This window comes from Haliotis rufescens, unplaced genomic scaffold (assembly GCF_023055435.1).
Source record: "Haliotis rufescens isolate VD_foot unplaced genomic scaffold, xgHalRufe1.0.p SCAF_5, whole genome shotgun sequence".
Classification (NCBI taxonomy): domain Eukaryota; kingdom Metazoa; phylum Mollusca; class Gastropoda; order Lepetellida; family Haliotidae; genus Haliotis; species Haliotis rufescens.
Window position 1 is genome coordinate 54427605 of NW_025964223.1, and position 21398 is coordinate 54449002.

Genomic DNA, 21398 nt, shown 5'->3' on the forward strand with positions numbered 1-21398 from the left:
TTGGATACAGAAGAGTTCTATGACATCTCGTGTCATTGATTGCCCATATTATATTGAGTGGCACTTCACTGTCACAAAGACACCCTTGAGACAAAAGAATTTGAGGAGGACTTTTCGAGGCAATAATTGCTATGAATACATTCAGAGACACTTCACTGTCACGAAGACACCTTGGATGCAGAAGAGTTCGATGACATCTCGAGTCATTGATTGCCGAGATTATATTGAGTGGCACTTCACTGTCACTAAGACACACTTTAGATAGAAGAGTTTGAAGAGGATATTTCGAGGCATTGATTCCTAAGAATACGTTCAGTGACACTTCACTGTCACAAACACACCTTGGAGGCAGAAAGGTTCCAAGAGGACATTTCAAGGCATTGGTTGCTAAGAAGATATTCAGTGGCACTTCACTGTCACGAAGACACCTTGGATACAGAAGAGTTCGATGATATTTCGAGATATTGATTTCCAAGATGATATTGAGTGACACTTCAATGTCACTAAGACACACTTGAGATAGAAGAGTTTGAAGAGGATATTTCGAGGCATTGATTCCTAAGAATACGTTCAGTGGCACTTCACTGTCACAAAGACCCCCTGGAGGCAGAAGAATTCCATGAGGACATTTCGAGGCATTGATTGCTTAGAATACATTCAGTGACACTTCACTGTCACGAAACACCTTGGATGCAGAAGGGTTCCATGATGTCTCGAGGCACTGATTGCCAAGATTATATTGAGTGGCACTTCACTGTCACAAGAAAGCCTGGAGGCAGAAGAGTTCGATGACATCTCGAGTCATTGATTGCCGAGATTATATTGAGTGGCACTTCACTGTCACTAAGACACACTTTAGATAGAAGAGTTTGAAGAGGATATTTCGAGGCATTGATTCCTAAGAATACGTTCAGTGACACTTCACTGTCACAAAGACACCCTGGAGGCAGAAGAGTTCCATGATATTTTGAGGCATTGATTGCCAAGAAATGATTAAGTGACACTTCACTGTCACGAAGACACCCTTGAGACAGAAAAATTCGATGAGGACATTTGGAGGCATTGATTGCTAAGAATTCGTTCAGTGACACTTCACTGTCACGAAGACACCTTGGATGCAGAATAATTCTATGACATCTCCAGGAATTGATTGCCAAGATTATATTGAGTGGCACTTCACTGTCACGAAGACACCCTTGAGACAGATAAGATTAAAGAGGATATTACGAGGGAGAACAAATTCATGAGGACATTTGAAGGCATTGATTGCTAAGAATACATTCAGTGACACTTCAAAATCACAAAGACACCCTGGAGGCAGAAGAGTTCTAAAAGGACATCTCGAGGTATTGACTGCCAAGAATAAATTCCTTGATATTTTACTGTCACGATGACACCCTTGAGTCACAAGAGTGGACATCTCGAGACATTGATTGCTGAGAATATTTTAAGTGTCACTGCACTGTCACGACGACACCATGGAGGCTGAAAGATGCCTTGATTTCTTCTGGAAAGATTAATGTCCAAGAGGATAGTCTGTAACAAATCACAGAAGAGACACAGACGAGTTGCAAGGAGACGTCTGGAGGCAATGTTTGCCAAGAAGCTGTTCAGTGGCAATTGACTGTCACGAAGAAACACCGGAAGCATTAGAGTGCCAACAAGACTTCTGGGGGCAGAAAATGACCAAGGAGACCTCTATAGGAATATGTCGGCCAATAAGACATCCCTTAGGCAAAAGGCATCACCAGGAGACTCTCGCAAGGACCAGGTTTCCCACCTTCCATGGTCACTGGTACCCAAATAAGACCTCTGGAGACCTCGATCTAAGGGTCGGGTATGCTTCTGAGGCAGGTTAGGTTCAGAGACTTAACACTGCACTAACCTGCACTAACACGCACTAACAACCTGCACGTAGGCGCGTTACTTTATAGAAAGACACTTCCAAATTCTTTAGATTTAGGTTCAAAATCTGGGATTGTTTGGTTGTCAGAGGCAGTGTCAGCCTCTTTGTATCCGCCTGAAGCATACCTGACCACTGGATAACGACGGTCACACACTGGAGGCAAAAGGGGGTCAAGAAGACTTAAGAATGCAGTGATGCTGCTAATAAGATATTCAGTGGAAATTGACTGTCACGAAGGCACTATGGAGGCAGAAGAGATCCACATTTGCACATTTCGAGGCATTGATTGCCAAGAATTATTAAGTGGCACTTCTCTGGCACGACCACTCCCTTGAGGGAAAACAGTGACATGAAGCATCTTGAGGCAATGAATGCCAAGAATATATTCAACAACATTTCACGAAGACACCTTGGATGACGAAGAGCTGCAGGAGGTAATCTCGAGGCATTGACTGCCAAGATTATATTGAGTGGCTCTTCACTGTCAGAAAGACTCGAAGCAGAAGAATTCCATGAAGACATGACGAGGCATTGATTGCGAAGAGTGGATTAAGTGTCACTTCTCTCTCACGAAAACACTCTGGAGGCAGAAGAGTTCCATGAGGACATCTCGAGGCATTGATTGCCAAGATAATAACTAGTGGAACTTAACTGTCACAAAGACACCCTGGAGGCAGAATGTTTCTAAGAGGGCATTTCGATTCATTGCTTCTAAGAATACATTCATTGACACTTCACTGTCACGAAGACACACCTTGAGACAGAAGAGTTTGAGGAGGACAATTCGATTCATTGAATGCTAGGAATACTTTCAGTGACACTTCACGGTCACGAAGATACCCTAGAGGCAGAAGAATTCCATAAGGACATTTCGAAGCATTGATTCCTAACAAGACAGTTCCCTGTTACGAAGACACCTTGGATGCAGAAGAGTTCTATGGCATCTCGAGGCATTGACTGCCAAGATTTAATTGAGTGGCAATTCACTACTGTCACGAAGACACCCTTGAGACCAATAAGATTAAAGAGGATATTACGAGACATGTATTACTAAGAATATATTCCTTGACATTTCACTGTCACAAAGACACCCTAGAGGCAGAAGAGTTCTATGACATCTCGAGGCATTGATTGCCAAGATTGTATTGAGTGTCCCTTCATTGTCACGAAGACACCGTTGAGAAAGAAGAGTTTGAAGAGGATATTTCTATTCATTCATTGCTGAGGATACGTTCAGTGACATTTCACTGTCACGAAGACACCCTGGAGGCAGAAGAAGTCCATGAGGACATTTCGATTCATCGATTGCTAAGAAAACATTCAGTGACACTTCACTGTCACGAAGACACCTTGGATGCAGAAGAGTTCCATGATATTTCGAGGCATTGATTGCCAAGATTATATTGAGTGGCACTTCACTGCCACCCGTGAGACAGAAGAGTTTGAAGAGGATATTTCTAGGCATGCATTGCTCAGAATATAGTCAGTGACACTTCACTGTCACGAAGACACCCTGGAGGCAGAAGAATTCCATGACATCTCGAGGCATTGATTGCCAGGATTATATTGAGTGGCACTTCACTGTCACGAAGACACCCCTGTGACAGAAGAAATCGTTGAGGACATTTCGAGGCATTCATTGCTAAGAATACGTTCAGTGACACTTCACTGTCACGAAGACACCCTTGAGACAGATTAGATTAAAAAGGATATTACGAGGCATGGATTGCTAAGAATATATTCCTTGACATTTCACTGTCACAAGGACACCCTAGAGGAAGACGAGTTCGATGACGACATTTCGAGCCATTGATTGCTAAGAATACATTCAGTGACACTTCACTCACAGGAAGACACATCGGATGCAGAAGAGTTCCATGACATCTCGAGGCATTGATTGCCAAGATTATATTGCGTGGTACTTCACTGTCAGGAAGACACTCTTGAGACAGAAGAGTTTGAAGGGGATATTTAAACTCACTGATTGCTCAGAATACATTCAGTGACACTTCACTGTCACGAAGACACCTTGGATGCAGAAGAGTTCTTTGACATCTCAAGGCATTGATTGCCAAGATTATATTGAGTGTCACTTCATTGTCACGAAGACACCGTTGAGAAAGAAGAGTTTGAAGAGGATATTTCTATTCATTCATTACTGAGGATACGTTCAGTGAGATTTCACCGTCACAAGACACCCTGAAGGCAGAAGAATTCCATAGGATATTTTGATTCATTGATTGCTAAAAAAACATTCAGTGACACTTCACTGTCACGAAGACACCTTGGATGCAGAAGAATTCTATGACATCTCGAGTCATTGATTTTCAAGATTATATTGAGTGGCACTTCATTGCCACGAAGACACCCTTGACATAGAAGAGTTTGAAGAGGATATTTCTATTCACTCATAGCTGAGGATACGTTCAGTGACATTTCACCGTCACGAAGACACCTTGGATGCAGAACAGTTCCATGGGGACATTTCGAGGCATTGCTTGCTGAGATTAAATTCAGTGACACCTCACTGTCACGAAGACACCCTGGAGGCAGAAAAATTCCATCAGGACATTTCAATTCATCGATTGCTAAGAAACCATTCAGTGACACTTCACTGTCACGAAGACACCTTGGATGCAGAAGAGTTCCATGATATTTCGAGACATTGATTTCCCAGATTATATTGAGTGGCACTTCATTTTCACGAAGACACCGTTGAGAAAGAAGAGTTTGAAGAGGATATTTCTAGGCATGTATTGCTCAGAATATAATCAGTGACACTTTACTGTCACGAAGACACCTAGAGGCAGAAGAATTCGATGAGGTCATTTCGAGGAATTGATTGCTGAGATTACATTCAGTGACACTTCACTGTCACGAAGACACCTTGGATGCAGAAGAATTCTATGACATCTCGAGGCATTAATTGCCAGGATTATATTGAGTAGCACTTCATTTCCACGAAAAGACATTTGAGACAGAAGAGTTTGAAGAGGATATTTCTATTCATTCATTGCTGAGGATACGTTTAGTGACATTTCACTGTCACGAAGACACCCTGGAGGCAGAAGAATTCCATGAGGACATTTCGATTCATCGATTGCTAAGAAAACATACAGTGACACTTCACTGTCACGAAGACACCTTGGATGCAGAAGAATTCTATGACATCTCGAGGCATTAATTGCCATGATTATATTGAGTAGCACTTCATTTCCACGAAAAGACATTTGAGACAGAAGAGTTTGAAGAGGATATTTCTATTCATTCATTGCTGAGGATACGTTTAGTGACATTTCACTGTCGCGAAGACACCTTGGATGCAGAAGAGTTTCATGATATTTCGAGGCATTGATTGCAGAGATTATATTGAGTGGCACTTCACTCTCAGGAAGACACCCTTGAGACAGAAGAGTTTGAAGAGGATATTTCTATCCATTCATTGCTGAGGATACCTTTAGTGACATTTCACTGTCACGAAGACACCCTGGGAGCAGAAGAATTCCATGAGCACATTTCGATTCCTTGATTGCTCAGAATATAATCAGTGACGTTTCACTGTCACGAAGACACATAGAGGCAGAAGATTTAGATGAGGACATTTCGAGGCATTGATTGCCGAGAATACATTCAGTGACACTTCACTATCACGAAGACACCTTGGATGCAGAAGAATTCTAAGACATCTATAGGCATTAATTGCCATGATTATATTGAGTGGCACATTATTGCTACGAAGAGACATTTGAGACAGAGGGGTTTGAAGAGGATATTTCTATTCATTCATTGCTGAGGAAACCTTTAGTGACATTTCACTGTCACGTAGACACCCTGGAGGCAGAAAAATTCCATGAGGACATTTCGATTCATCGATTGCTAAGAAACCATTCAATGACACTTCACTGTCACGAAGACACCTTGGATGCAGAAGAATTCCATGATATTTCGAGACATTGATTTCCAAGATTATATTGAATGGCACTGTAATGTCACGAAGACACCCTTGAGACAGAAGAGTTTGAAGAGGATATTTCTATTCATTCATTGCTGAGGATACGTTTAGTGACATTTCACTGTCACGTAGACACCCTGGAAGCAGAAGAATTCCATGAGGACATTTCGATTCATTGATTGCTATGAAAACATTCAATGACACTTCACTGTCACGAAGACACCCTGGAGGCAGAACAATTCCATGAGAACATTTCAATTCATCGATTGCTAAGAGACCATTCAATGACACTTCACTGTCACAACGACGCCTTGGATGCAGAAGAGTTCCATGATATTTCGAGACATTGATTTCCAAGATTATATTGAGTGGCACTTCATTTTCACGAAGACACCATTGAGAAAGAAGAGTTTGAAGAGGATATTTCTATTCATTCATTGCTAAGGATACGCTCAGTGACATTTCACCGTCACAAGACACCCTGGAGGCAGAAGTATTCCATAGGACATTTCGATTCATTGATTGCTAAGAAGCATTCAGTGACACTTCACTGTCAGGAAGACACCCTTGAGACAGAAGAGTTTTGAAGAGGATATTTCTATTCATTCATTGCTGAGGATACGTTTAGTGACATTTCACTGTCACGTACACACCTTGGAAGCAGAAGTATTCCATAGGACATTTCGATTCATTGATTGCTAAGAAAACATTCAGTGACACTTCACTGTCACGAAGACACCCTTGAGACAGAAGAGTTTGAAGAAGATATTTCTATTCATTCATTGCTGAGGATACGTTTAGTGACATTTCACTGTCACGTAGACACCCTGGAGGCAGAATAATTCCATAGGACATTTCGATTCATTGATTGCTAAGAAAACATTCAGTGACACTTCACTGTCACGAAGACACCTTGGATGCAGAAGAGTTCCATGATATTTCGAGGCATTGCTTGCCAAGATTATATTGAGTGGCACTTCAATGTCACGAAGACACCATTGAAAAAGAAGAGTTTGAAGAGGATATTTCTAGGCATGTATTGCTCAGAATATAATCCGTGACACTTCACTGTCACGAAGACACCTAGAGGCAGAAGAATTCGATGAGGACATTTCGAGGCATTGATTGCTGAGATTACATTCAGTGACACTTCACTGTCACGAAGACACCTTGGATGCAGAAGAGTTCCATGATATTTTGAGACATTGATTTCCAAGATTATATTCAGTGACACTTCACTGTCACGAAGACACCCTTGAGACAGAAGAGTTTGAAGAAGATATTTCTATTCATTCATTGCTGAGGATACGTTTAGTGACATTTCACTGTCACGTAGACACCCTGGAAGCAGAATAATTCCATAGGACATTTCGATTCATTGATTGCTAAGAAGCATTCAGTGACACTTCACTGTCAGGAAGACACCCTTGAGACAGAAGAGTTTTGAAGAGGATATTTCTATTCATTCATTGCTGAGGATACGTTTAGTGACATTTCACTGTCACGTACACACCTTGGAAGCAGAAGTATTCCATAGGACATTTCGATTCATTGATTGCTAAGAAAACATTCAGTGACACTTCACTGTCACGAAGACACCCTTGAGACAGAAGAGTTTGAAGAAGATATTTCTATTCATTCATTGCTGAGGATACGTTTAGTGACATTTCACTGTCACGTAGACACCCTGGAAGCAGAATAATTCCATAGGACATTTCGATTCATTGATTGCTAAGAAAACATTCAGTGACACTTCACTGTCACGAAGACACCTTGGATGCAGAAGAGTTCCATGATATTTCGAGGCATTGCTTGCCAAGATTATATTGAGTGGCACTTCAATGTCACGAAGACACCATTGAAAAAGAAGAGTTTGAAGAGGATATTTCTAGGCATGTATTGCTCAGAATATAATCCGTGACACTTCACTGTCACGAAGACACCTAGAGGCAGAAGAATTCGATGAGGACATTTCGAGGCATTGATTGCTGAGATTACATTCAGTGACATTTCACTGTCACAAGACACCCTGGAGGCAGAAGAATTCTATAAGGACATTTCGATTCATTGATTGCTAAGAAAACATTCAGTGACACTTCACTGTCACGAAGACACATAGAGGCAGAAGATTAAGATGGGGACATTTCGAGGCATTGATTGCTGATAATACATTCAGTGACACTTCACTGTCACGAAGACACTATTGGATGCAGAAGAATTCTATGACATCTATAGGCATTAATTGCCATGATTATATTGAGTGTCACTTCATTGCCACGATGACACATTTGAGACAGAATACTTTGAAGAGCATATTTCTATTCATTCATTGCTGAGGATATGTTTAGTGACATTTCACTGTCACGTAGACACCCTTGAAGCAGAAGACCTCCATGAGGACATTTTGCTTCATCGATTCTAAGAAAACATTCAATGACACTTCACTGTCACGAAGAAACCCTGGATGCAGAAGAGTTCCGTGATTTTTCGAGACATTGATTTCCAAGATTATATTGAGTGGCACTTCAATGTCACGAAGACACCATTGAGAAAGAAGAGTTTGAAGAGGATATTTCTAGGCATGTATTGATCAGAATATAATCAGTGACGTTTCACTGTCCCGAAGACATCAAGAGGCGGAAGAATTCGATGAGGGCATTTCGAGGCATTGATTGCTGAGATTACATTCAGTGACACTTCACTGTCATGAAGACACCTTGGATGCAGAAGAATTCTATGACATATCGAGGCATTAATTGCCATAAGTAGTATTGCGTAGCACTTCACTGCCACGAAAAGACATTTGAGACAGAAGAGTTTGAAGAGGATATTTCTATTCATTCATTGCTGAGGATACGTTTAGTGACATTTCACTGTCATGAAGACACCCTGGAGGTAGAAGAATTCCATGAGGAAATTTCGATTCATTGATAACTAAGAAAACATTCAGTGACACTTCACTGTCACGAAGACACATAGAGTCAGAAGATTTAGATGAGGACATTTCGAGGCATTGATTGCTGATAATACATTCAGTGACACTTCACCGCCACAAGACACCCTGGAGGCAGAAGAATTCCATGAGGACATTTTGCTTCATCGATTGCTAAGAAAACATTCAGTGACACTTCACTGTCACGAAGACACCTTGGATGCAGAAGAGGTACATGATATTTCGAGGCATTCATTGCCAAGATTATATTGAGTGGCACTTCACTGTCAGGAAGACACCCTTGAGACAGAAGAGTTTTAAGAGGATATTTCTATGCATGTATTGCTCAGAATATAATCAGTGACGTTTCACTGTCACGAAGACACCTAGAGGCAGAAGAATTCGAGGAGGACATTTCGAGGCATTAATTGCCATGATTATATTGAGTGGCACTTCATTGCCACGAAAAGACATTTGAGACAGAAGAGTTTGAAGAGGATATTTCTATTCATTCATTGCTGAGGATACGTTTAGTGACATTTCAGTGTCATGAAGACACCCTGGAGGCAGACGAGTTCCATGAGGACATTTCGATTCATCGATTGCTAAGAAAACATTCAGTGACACTTCACTGTCACGAAAACACCTTGGATGCAGAAGAGTTTCATGATATTTGGAGGCATTGATTGCCAAGATTATATTGAGTGGCACTTCACTGTCACGAAGACACCCTTGAGACAGAAGAGTTTGAAGAGGATATTTCTATTCATTCATTGCTGAGGATACGTTTAGTGACATTTCACTGTCACGTAGACAACCTGGAAGCAGAAGAATTCCATCAGGAAATTTCGATTCATTGATAACTAAGAAAACATTCAGTGACACTTCACTGTCACGAAGACACATAGAGGCAGAAGATTTAGATGAGGACATTTCGAGGCATTGATTGCTGATAATACATTCAGTGACACTTCACTGTCATGAAGACACCCTGGTGGTAGAAGAATTCCATGAGGTCATTTCGGTTCATCGATTGCTAAGAAAACATTCAGTGACACTTCACTGTCACGAAGACACCTTGGATGCAGAAGAGTTCGATGATATTTCGAGACATTGATTTCCAAGAATATATTGAGTGGCACCTCATTTTCACGAAGACACCGTTGAGAAGGATGAGGTTGAAGAGGATGTTTCTATTCATTCATTGCTGAGGATATGTTTAGTGACATTTCACCGCCACAAGACACCCTGGAGGCAGAAGAATTCCATGAGGACATTTTGCTTCATCGATTGCTAAGAAAACATTCAGTGACACTTCACTGTCACGAAGACACCTTGGATGCAGAAGAGGTACATGATATTTCGAGGCATTGATTGCCAAGATTATATTGAGTGGCACTTCATTGTCAGGAAGACACCCTTGAGACAGAAGAGTTTTAAGAGGATATTTCTATGCATGTATTGCTCAGAATATAATCAGTGACGTTTCACTGTCACGAAGACCCCTAGAGGCAGAAGAATTCGATGAGGACATTTCGAGGCATTAATTGCCATGATTATATTGAGTGGCACTTCATTGCCACGAAAAGACATTTGAGACAGAAGAGTTTGAAGAGGATATTTCTATTCATTCATTGCCGAGGATACGTTTAGTGACATTTCAGTGTCATGAAGACACCCTGGAGGCAGACGAGTTCCATGAGGACATTTCGATTCATCGATTGCTAAGAAAACATTCAGTGACACTTCACTGTCACGAAGACACCTTGGATGCAGAAGAGTTTCATGATATTTGGAGGCATTGATTGCCAAGATAATATTGAGTGGCACTTCACTGTCACGAAGACACCCTTGAGACAGAAGAGTTTGAAGAGGATATTTCTATTCATTCCTTCCTGAGGATACGTTTAGTGACATTTCACTGTCACGTAGACACCCTGGAAGCAGAAGAATTCCATGAGGAAATTTCGATTCATTGATTACTAAGAAAACATTCAGTGACACTTCACTGTCACGAAGACACATAGAGGCAGAAGATTTAGATGAGGACATTTCGAGGCATTGATTGCTGATAATACATTCAGTGACACTTCACTGTCATGAAGACACTATTGGATGCAGAAGAATTCTATGACATCTATAGGCATTAATTGCCACTATTATATTGAGTGTCACTTCATTGCCACGATGAGACATTTGAGACAGAATACTTTGAAGAGCATGTTTCTATTCATTCATTGCTGAGGATATGTTTAGTGACATTTCACTGTCACGTAGACACCCTGGAAGCAGAAGACCTCCATGAGGACATTTTGCTTCATCGATTGCTAAGAAAACATTCAATGACACTTCACTGTCACGAAGACACCTTGGATGCAGAAGAGTTCCGTGATTTTTCGAGACATTGATTTCCAAGATTATATTGAGTGGCACATCAATGTCACGAAGACACCATTGAGAAAGAAGAGTTTAAAGAGGATATTTCTAGGCATGTATTGATCAGAATATAATCAGTGACGTTTCACTGTCCCGAAGACACCAAGAGGCGGAAGAATTCGATGAGGGCATTTCGAGGCATTGATTGCTGAGATTACATTCAGTGACACTTCACTGTCATGAAGACACCTTGGATGCAGAAGAATTCTATGACATATCGAGGCATTAATTGCCATGATTATATTGAGTAGCACTTCACTGCCACGAAAAGACATTTAAGACAGAAGAGTTTGAAGAGGATATTTCTATTCATTCATTGCTGAGGATACGTTTAGTGACATTTCAGTGTCATGAAGACACCCTGGTGGTAGAAGAATTCCATGAGGTCATTTCGATTCATCGATTGCTAAGAAAACATTCAGTGACACTTCACTGTCACGAAGACACCTTGGATGCAGAAGAGGTACATGATATTTCGAGGAATTGATTGCCAAGATTATATTGAGTGGCACTTCACTGTCAGGATGACACCCTTGAGACAGAGGAGTTTGAAGAGGCTCTTTCTATTCATTCATTGCTGAGGATACGTTTAGTGACACTTCACTGTCACGAAGACACCTTGGATGCAGAAGAGTTCCATGATATTTCGAGACATTGATTTCCAAGAATATATTGAGTGGCACCTCATTTTCACGAAGACACCGTTGAGAAGGATGAGGTTGAAGAGGATGTTTCTATTCATTCATTGCTGAGGATATGTTTAGTGACATTTCACCGCCACAAGACACCCTGGAGCCAGAAGAATTCCATGAGGACATTTTGCTTCATCGATTGCTAAGAAAACATTCAGTGACACTTCACTGTCACGAAGACACCTTGGATGCAGAAGAGGTACATGATATTTCGAGGAATTGATTGCCAAGATTATATTGAGTGGCACTTCACTGTCAGGATGACACCCTTGAGACAGAAGAGTTTGAAGAGGCTCTTTCTATTCATTCATTGCTGAGGATACGTTTAGTGACACTTCACTGTCACGAAGACACCTTGGATGCAGAAGAGTTCCATGATATTTCGAGACATTGATTTCCAAGAATATATTCAGTGGCACCTCATTTTCACGAAGACACCGTTGAGAAGGATGAGGTTGAAGAGGATGTTTCTATTCATTCATTGCTGAGGATACGTTTAGTGACATTTCACTGTCACGTAGACACCCTGGAAGCAGAAGAATTCCATAAGGAAATTTCGATTCATTGATTACTAAGAAAACATTCAGTGACACTTCACTGTCCCGAAGACACATAGAGGCAGAAGATTTAGATGAGGACATTTCGAGGCATTGATTGCTGATAATACATTCAGTGACACTTCACTGTCACGAAGACACTATTGGATGCAGAAGAATTCAATGACATCTATAGGCATTAATTGCCACTATTATATTGAGTGTCACTTCATTGCCACGAAAAGACATTTGAGACAGAAGAGTTTGAAGAGGATATTTCTATTCATTCATTGCTGAGGATATGTTTAGTGACATTTCAGTGTCATGAAGACACCCTGGAGGCAGACGAGTTCCATGAGGACATTTCGATTCATCGATTGCTAAGAAAACATTCAGTGACACTTCACTGTCACGAAGACACCTTGGATGCAGAAGAGTTTCATGATATTTGGAGGCATTGATTGCCAAGATAATATTGAGTGGCGCTTCACTGTCACGAAGACACCCTTGAGACAGAAGAGTTTGAAGAGGATATTTCTATTCATTCCTTCCTGAGGATACGTTTAGTGACATTTCACTGTCACGTAGACGCCCTGGAAGCAGAAGAATTCCATGAGGACATTTCGATTCATTGATTACTAAGAAAACATTCAGTGACACTTCACTGTCACGAAGACACATAGAGGCAGAAGATTTAGATGAGGACATTTCGAGGCATTGATTGCTGATAATACATTCAGTGACACTTCACTGTCACGAAGACACTATTGGATGCAGAAGAATTCTATGACATCTATAGGCATTAATTGCCACTATTATATTGAGTGTCACTTCATTGCCACGATGAGACATTTGAGACAGAATACTTTGAAGAGCATATTTCTATTCATTCATTGCTGAGGATATGTTTAGTGACATTTCATTGTCACGTACACACCCTGGAAGCAGAAGACCTCCATGAGGACATTTTGCTTCATCGATTGCTAAGAAAACATTCAATGACACTTCACTGTCACGAAGACACCTTGGATGCAGAAGAGTTCCGTGATTTTTCGAGACATTGATTTCCAAGATTATATTGAGTGGCACTTCAATGTCACGAAGACACCATTGAGAAAGAAGAGTTTGAAGAGGATATTTCTAGGCATGTATTGATCAGAATATAATCAGTGACGTTTCACTGTCCCGAAGACATCAAGAGGCGGAAGAATTCGATGAGGGCATTTCGAGGCATTGATTGCTGAGATTACATTCAGTGACACTTCACTGTCATGAAGACACCTTGGATGCAGAAGAATTCTATGACATATCGAGGCATTAATTGCCATAAGTAGTATTGCGTAGCACTTCACTGCCACGAAAAGACATTTGAGACAGAAGAGTTTGAAGAGGATATTTCTATTCATTCATTGCTGAGGATACGTTTAGTGACATTTCACTGTCATGAAGACACCCTGGAGGTAGAAGAATTCCATGAGGAAATTTCGATTCATTGATAACTAAGAAAACATTCAGTGACACTTCACTGTCACGAAGACACATAGAGTCAGAAGATTTAGATGAGGACATTTCGAGGCATTGATTGCTGATAATACATTCAGTGACACTTCACCGCCACAAGACACCCTGGAGGCAGAAGAATTCCATGAGGACATTTTGCTTCATCGATTGCTAAGAAAACATTCAGTGACACTTCACTGTCACGAAGACACCTTGGATGCAGAAGAGGTACATGATATTTCGAGGCATTCATTGCCAAGATTATATTGAGTGGCACTTCACTGTCAGGAAGACACCCTTGAGACAGAAGAGTTTTAAGAGGATATTTCTATGCATGTATTGCTCAGAATATAATCAGTGACGTTTCACTGTCACGAAGACACCTAGAGGCAGAAGAATTCGAGGAGGACATTTCGAGGCATTAATTGCCATGATTATATTGAGTGGCACTTCATTGCCACGAAAAGACATTTGAGACAGAAGAGTTTGAAGAGGATATTTCTATTCATTCATTGCTGAGGATACGTTTAGTGACATTTCAGTGTCATGAAGACACCCTGGAGGCAGACGAGTTCCATGAGGACATTTCGATTCATCGATTGCTAAGAAAACATTCAGTGACACTTCACTGTCACGAAAACACCTTGGATGCAGAAGAGTTTCATGATATTTGGAGGCATTGATTGCCAAGATTATATTGAGTGGCACTTCACTGTCACGAAGACACCCTTGAGACAGAAGAGTTTGAAGAGGATATTTCTATTCATTCATTGCTGAGGATACGTTTAGTGACATTTCACTGTCACGTAGACAACCTGGAAGCAGAAGAATTCCATCAGGAAATTTCGATTCATTGATAACTAAGAAAACATTCAGTGACACTTCACTGTCACGAAGACACATAGAGGCAGAAGATTTAGATGAGGACATTTCGAGGCATTGATTGCTGATAATACATTCAGTGACACTTCACTGTCATGAAGACACCCTGGTGGTAGAAGAATTCCATGAGGTCATTTCGGTTCATCGATTGCTAAGAAAACATTCAGTGACACTTCACTGTCACGAAGACACCTTGGATGCAGAAGAGTTCGATGATATTTCGAGACATTGATTTCCAAGAATATATTGAGTGGCACCTCATTTTCACGAAGACACCGTTGAGAAGGATGAGGTTGAAGAGGATGTTTCTATTCATTCATTGCTGAGGATATGTTTAGTGACATTTCACCGCCACAAGACACCCTGGAGGCAGAAGAATTCCATGAGGACATTTTGCTTCATCGATTGCTAAGAAAACATTCAGTGACACTTCACTGTCACGAAGACACCTTGGATGCAGAAGAGGTACATGATATTTCGAGGCATTGATTGCCAAGATTATATTGAGTGGCACTTCATTGTCAGGAAGACACCCTTGAGACAGAAGAGTTTTAAGAGGATATTTCTATGCATGTATTGCTCAGAATATAATCAGTGACGTTTCACTGTCACGAAGACCCCTAGAGGCAGAAGAATTCGATGAGGACATTTCGAGGCATTAATTGCCATGATTATATTGAGTGGCACTTCATTGCCACGAAAAGACATTTGAGACAGAAGAGTTTGAAGAGGATATTTCTATTCATTCATTGCCGAGGATACGTTTAGTGACATTTCAGTGTCATGAAGACACCCTGGAGGCAGACGAGTTCCATGAGGACATTTCGATTCATCGATTGCTAAGAAAACATTCAGTGACACTTCACTGTCACGAAGACACCTTGGATGCAGAAGAGTTTCATGATATTTGGAGGCATTGATTGCCAAGATAATATTGAGTGGCACTTCACTGTCACGAAGACACCCTTGAGACAGAAGAGTTTGAAGAGGATATTTCTATTCATTCCTTCCTGAGGATACGTTTAGTGACATTTCACTGTCACGTAGACACCCTGGAAGCAGAAGAATTCCATGAGGAAATTTCGATTCATTGATTACTAAGAAAACATTCAGTGACACTTCACTGTCACGAAGACACATAGAGGCAGAAGATTTAGATGAGGACATTTCGAGGCATTGATTGCTGATAATACATTCAGTGACACTTCACTGTCATGAAGACACTATTGGATGCAGAAGAATTCTATGACATCTATAGGCATTAATTGCCACTATTATATTGAGTGTCACTTCATTGCCACGATGAGACATTTGAGACAGAATACTTTGAAGAGCATGTTTCTATTCATTCATTGCTGAGGATATGTTTAGTGACATTTCACTGTCACGTAGACACCCTGGAAGCAGAAGACCTCCATGAGGACATTTTGCTTCATCGATTGCTAAGAAAACATTCAATGACACTTCACTGTCACGAAGACACCTTGGATGCAGAAGAGTTCCGTGATTTTTCGAGACATTGATTTCCAAGATTATATTGAGTGGCACATCAATGTCACGAAGACACCATTGAGAAAGAAGAGTTTAAAGAGGATATTTCTAGGCATGTATTGATCAGAATATAATCAGTGACGTTTCACTGTCCCGAAGACACCAAGAGGCGGAAGAATTCGATGAGGGCATTTCGAGGCATTGATTGCTGAGATTACATTCAGTGACACTTCACTGTCATGAAGACACCTTGGATGCAGAAGAATTCTATGACATATCGAGGCATTAATTGCCATGATTATATTGAGTAGCACTTCACTGCCACGAAAAGACATTTAAGACAGAAGAGTTTGAAGAGGATATTTCTATTCATTCATTGCTGAGGATACGTTTAGTGACATTTCAGTGTCATGAAGACACCCTGGTGGTAGAAGAATTCCATGAGGTCATTTCGATTCATCGATTGCTAAGAAAACATTCAGTGACACTTCACTGTCACGAAGACACCTTGGATGCAGAAGAGGTACATGATATTTCGAGGAATTGATTGCCAAGATTATATTGAGTGGCACTTCACTGTCAGGATGACACCCTTGAGACAGAGGAGTTTGAAGAGGCTCTTTCTATTCATTCATTGCTGAGGATACGTTTAGTGACACTTCACTGTCACGAAGACACCTTGGATGCAGAAGAGTTCCATGATATTTCGAGACATTGATTTCCAAGAATATATTGAGTGGCACCTCATTTTCACGAAGACACCGTTGAGAAGGATGAGGTTGAAGAGGATGTTTCTATTCATTCATTGCTGAGGATATGTTTAGTGACATTTCACCGCCACAAGACACCCTGGAGCCAGAAGAATTCCATGAGGACATTTTGCTTCATCGATTGCTAAGAAAACATTCAGTGACACTTCACTGTCACGAAGACACCTTGGATGCAGAAGAGGTACATGATATTTCGAGGAATTGATTGCCAAGATTATATTGAGTGGCACTTCACTGTCAGGATGACACCCTTGAGACAGAAGAGTTTGAAGAGGCTCTTTCTATTCATTCATTGCTGAGGATACGTTTAGTGACACTTCACTGTCACGAAGACACCTTGGATGCAGAAGAGTTCCATGATATTTCGAGACATTGATTTCCAAGAATATATTCAGTGGCACCTCATTTTCACGAAGACACCGTTGAGAAGGATGAGGTTGAAGAGGATGTTTCTATTCATTCATTGCTGAGGATACGTTTAGTGACATTTCACTGTCACGTAGACACCCTGGAAGCAGAAGAATTCCATAAGGAAATTTCGATTCATTGATTACTAAGAAAACATTCAGTGACACTTCACTGTCCCGAAGACACATAGAGGCAGAAGATTTAGATGAGGACATTTCGAGGCATTGATTGCTGATAATACATTCAGTGACACTTCACTGTCACGAAGACACTATTGGATGCAGAAGAATTCAATGACATCTATAGGCATTAATTGCCACTATTATATTGAGTGTCACTTCATTGCCACGAAAAGACATTTGAGACAGAAGAGTTTGAAGAGGATATTTCTATTCATTCATTGCTGAGGATATGTTTAGTGACATTTCAGTGTCATGAAGACACCCTGGAGGCAGACGAGTTCCATGAGGACATTTCGATTCATCGATTGCTAAGAAAACATTCAGTGACACTTCACTGTCACGAAGACACCTTGGATGCAGAAGAGTTTCATGATATTTGGAGGCATTGATTGCCAAGATAATATTGAGTGGCGCTTCACTGTCACGAAGACACCCTTGAGACAGAAGAGTTTGAAGAGGATATTTCTATTCATTCCTTCCTGAGGATACGTTTAGTGACATTTCACTGTCACGTAGACGCCCTGGAAGCAGAAGAATTCCATGAGGACATTTCGATTCATTGATTACTAAGAAAACATTCAGTGACACTTCACTGTCACGAAGACACATAGAGGCAGAAGATTTAGATGAGGACATTTCGAGGCATTGATTGCTGATAATACATTCAGTGACACTTCACTGTCACGAAGACACTATTGGATGCAGAAGAATTCTATGACATCTATAGGCATTAATTGCCACTATTATATTGAGTGTCACTTCATTGCCACGATGAGACATTTGAGACAGAATACTTTGAAGAGCATATTTCTATTCATTCATTGCTGAGGATATGTTTAGTGACATTTCATTGTCACGTACACACCCTGGAAGCAGAAGACCTCCATGAGGACATTTTGCTTCATCGATTGCTAAGAAAACATTCAATGACACTTCACTGTCACGAAGACACCTTGGATGCAGAAGAGTTCCGTGATTTTTCGAGACATTGATTTCCAAGATTATATTGAGTGGCACATCAATGTCACGAAGACACCATTGAGAAAGAAGAGTTTAAAGAGGATATTTCTAGGATATTCTTTTGATCAGAATATAATCAGTGACGTTTCACTGTCCCGAAGACACCTAGAGACGGAAGAATTCGATGAGGGCATTTCGAGGCATTGATTGCTGAGATTACATTCAGTGACACTTCACTGTCATGAAGACACCTTGGATGCAGAAGAATTCTATGACATATCGAGGCATTGATTGCCATGATTATATTGAGTAGCACTTCACTGCCACGAAAAGACATTTGAGACAGAAGAGTTTGAAGAGGATATTTCTATTCATTCATTGCTGAGGATACGTTTAGTGACATTTCACTGTCATGAAGACACCCTGGTGGTAGAAGAATTCCATGAGGTCATTTCGATTCATCGATTGCTAAGAAAACATTCAGTGACACTTCACTGTCACGAAGACACCTTGGATGCAGAAGAGGTACATGATATTTGGAGGCATTGATTGCCAAGATTATATTGAGTGGCACTTCACTGTCAGGAAGACACCCTTGAGACAGAAGAGTTTAAAGAGGATATTTCTAGGCATGTATTGCTCAGAATATAATCAGTGACGTTTCACTGTCACGAAGACACCTAGAGGCAGAAGAATTCGAGGAGGACATTTCGAGGCATTAATTGCCATGATTATATTGAGTGGCACTTCATTGCCACGAAAAGACATTTGAGACAGAAGAGTTTGAAGAGGATATTTCTATTCATTCATTGCTGAGGATACGTTTAGTGACATTTCAGTGTCATGAAGACACCCTGGAGGCAGACGAGTTCCATGAGGACATTTCGATTCATCGATTGCTAAGAAAACATTCAGTGACACTTCACTGTCACGAAGACACCTTGGATGCAGAAGAGTTTCATGATATTTGGAGGCATTGATTGTCAAGATTATATTGAGTGGCACTTCACTGTCATGAAGACACCCTTGAGACAGAAGAGTTTGAAGAGGATATTTCTATTCATTCATTGCTGAGGATACGTTTAGTGACATTTCACTGTCACGTAGACACCCTGGAAGCAGAAGAATTCCATGAGGAAATTTCGATTCATTGATTACTAAGAAAACATTCAGTGACACTTCACTGTCACGAAGACACCTTGGATGCAGAAGATTTAGATGAGGACATTTCGAGGCATTGATTGCTGATAATACATTCAGTGACACTTCACTGTCACGAAGACACCCTTGAGACAGAAGAGTTTGAAGAGGATATTTCTATTCATTCATTGCTGAGGATACGTTTAGTGACAATTCACTGTCACGTAGACACCCTGGAAGCAGAAGAATTCCATAAGGACATTTCGATTCATTGATTGCTCAGAAAACATTCAATGACTCTTCACTGTCACAAAGACACCTTGGATGCAGAAGAGTTCCTTGACAATTCGATTCATTGATTGCTAAGAGTACATTCAGTGACACTTCACTGTCACGAAGACACCTTGGATGCAGAAGAGTTCGATGATATTTCGAGGCATTGATTGCCAAGATTATATTGAGTGGCACTTCAATGTCACGAAGACACCATTGAAAAAGAAGAGTTTGAAGAGGATATTTCTAGGCATGTATTGCTCAGAATATAATCAGTGACGTTTCACTGTCACGAAGACACCTAGAGGCAGAAGAATTCGATGAGGACATTTCGAGGCATTGATTGCTGAGATAACATTCAGTGACACTTCACTGTCACGAAGACACCTTGGATGCAGAAGAGTTCCATGATATTTCGAGACATTGATTTCCAAGATTATATTGAGTGGCACCTCATTTTCACGAAGACACCGTTGAGAAAGAAGAGTTTGAAGAGGATATTTCTATTCATTCATTGCTAAGGATACGTTCAGTGACATTTCACCGTCACAAGACACCCTGGAGGCAGAAGAATTCCATCAGGACATTTCGATTCATTGATTGCTAAGAAAACATTCAGTGACACTTCACTGTCACGAAGACACCTTGGATGCAGAAGAGTTTCATCATATTTCGAGGCATTGATTACCAAGATTATATTGAGTGGCACTTCACTGTCAGGATGACACCCTTGAGACAGAAGAGTTTGAAGAGGCTCTTTCTATTCATTCATTGCTGAGGATACGTTTAGTGACACTTCACTGTCACGAAGACACCTTGGATGCAGAAGAGTTCCATGATATTTCGAGACATTGATTTCCAAGATTATATTGAGTGGCACTTCATTTTCAAGAAGACACCGTTGAGAAAGAAGAGTTTGAAGAGGATATTTCGATTCATCGATTGCTAAGAAAACATTCAGTGACACTTCACTGTCACGAAGACACCTTGGATGCAGAAGAGTTTCATGATATTTCGAGGCATTGATTGCCAAGATTATATTGAGTGGCACTTCACTGTCAGGATGACACCCTTGAGACAGAAGAGTTTGAAGAGGCTCTTTCTATTCATTCATTGCTGAGGATACGTTTAGTGACATTTCACTGTCACGTACACACCCTGGAAGCAGAAGAATTCCATCAGGACATTTCGATTCATTGATTGCTAAGAAAACATTCAGTGACACTTCACTGTCACGAAGACACATAGAGGCAGAAGATTTGGATGAGAACATTTCGAGGCATTGATTGCTAAGAATACGTTCAGTGACACTTCACTGTCACGAAGACACCCTTGAGA